The sequence below is a fragment of the Propithecus coquereli genome, unplaced genomic scaffold (assembly GCF_000956105.1).
Source record: "Propithecus coquereli isolate 6110/MARCELLA unplaced genomic scaffold, Pcoq_1.0 Scaffold370, whole genome shotgun sequence".
Lineage (NCBI taxonomy): Eukaryota > Metazoa > Chordata > Mammalia > Primates > Indriidae > Propithecus > Propithecus coquereli.
In genome coordinates this window covers 2,962,755-2,964,775 of record NW_012149397.1, presented here as the reverse complement: position 1 = coordinate 2,964,775, position 2,021 = coordinate 2,962,755, and positions in this window count along the sequence as shown.

The following is a 2,021-nucleotide window of genomic DNA, read 5'->3' as shown; positions in this document are numbered from 1 at the left end:
TGTTTCAAAAATCAAAATAAAAAAAAGTAGGTTGTTATATGATTTAATTATAATCCCTAAGATAACCACTCAGAAAATACATAGAATATATACAGAAAAGGAAGAAAAAAGGGAATAAAACTGATACACCACAAAAATTCAACTACTGTATATATAAAATAGGGCAGTAATGGAGGAATTGAGGAATAAAAAATATAAGACACACAAATAGCTAAATGGCAGAAGAAAACCCTTCCTTATCAGTAATTACTTTAAATGTAAATGAATTGAACTCACCCATTAAAAAGGCAGATTGGCAAATTGGATTTAAAAAAACCGAATCCACTATGCTGTCTGCAAAAGACTCGCTTTTCATCAAAAGACACAAACAAGTTGAAAGTAAAAGGTTAGAAAAAGATATTCCATGCAAATAGTAACCAAAAGAAAGCTGGAATGGCTATGTTGTTGTCAGACAAAATATACTAAGTCAAAAAAATTACAAGAAACAGAGTGCAGGCTGGGCGCGGTGGCTCACGCCTGTAATCCTAGCACTCTGGGAGGCCGAGGCAGGCAGATTGTTTGAGCTCAGGAGTTTGAAACCAGCCTGAGCAAGAGTGAGACCCCGTCTCTACTAAAAATAGAAAGAAATTAATCAGACAACTAAAAATATATAGAAAAAAATTAGCCGGGCATGGTGGTGCATGCCTGTAGTCCCAGCTACTCGGGAGGCTGAGGCAGAAGGATTGCTTGAGCCCAGGAGTTTGAGGTTGCTGTGAGCTAGGCTGACGCCACGGCACTCACTCTAGCCTGGGCAAAAAAGTGAGACTCTGTCTCAAAAAAAAAAAAAAGAAAAGAAACAGAGTGCAGTGGTGCATGCCTATAGTCCCAGCTACTCAGGAGGCTGAGGTTGGAGGATCACTTGAGCCCAGGAGTGGAGGCCAGCCTGGTTAACACAGCAAGACCCTGTCTCTAAAAAAAATGTAAAAATAAAAGTCATAGGAGATAAAGAAGGACATTATATACTGATAAAAGATACCACCCAGTATGCATTATAAAGATGTATACAGTTATACATTATAAAACTTATGTGCAGCTAACAACAAAACCCTAAAATATATGAAGCAAAAACAGAATCAAAGAAAGAAACAGAGAGGTCTACAATAATAGTTGGAGACTTTAATATCCCACTTTTAACAGTGGGTAGAACAACCAGACAGCAGATTAACAAGGAAACAGAAGACTTGAACAGCAGTATAAAACAATTAGACCTAACACACATATACAGAACTCTCCATCCAGCAATAGCTGAATATAGATTCTTCTCTTCTAAAGTGCATATGGACAATTCTCCAGGACAGACCACCAAATCTTAAATTTTCAAAAACCAAAATCATAAAACATATTTTTTCTAATCGCAAGTGAATAATACTAGAAATCAATAACAGTAGGAAAACTGGTAAATTCACAAATATGTGGAAATCAAACACACACTTAAAACCATCCACAGGTCAAAGAAAAAAAAACAAAAGTGAAATCAGAAAATACTTCGAGACAAATGAAAACAAAAACACAACATATGAATTTTAGGAGATATAGCAAAAGCAATGATAAGAAGGAAATTTATTGCTGTATATACCTACATTAAAAAAGAAGAACAATCTCAATCAGAACTAAATCTCATTTAGGAACTAAGAACGAGAATAAACTAAACCTAAAGCTAGTAGAAAAAATGAAATAATAAAAATTAAAGTGGAGACAAATAAAACACAATAGAAAAACAATATCAATAAATCAATGATTGGCCGGGCACAGTGGCTCATGCCTTTAATCCCAGCACTCTGGGAGGCTGAGGCGGGAGGACTGCTTGAACTCAGGAGTTGGAGACTGGACTGAGCAAGAGTGAAACTTCGTCTCTACTAAAAATAGAAAAAATTAGCTGGGCATTAAAAAAAAGAAAAAGTTAAATTAAAAAATTAAAATCGGCTGGGCACGGTGGCTCACGCCTGTAATCCTAGCTCTCTGGGAGGCCGAGGCGGGCGGAT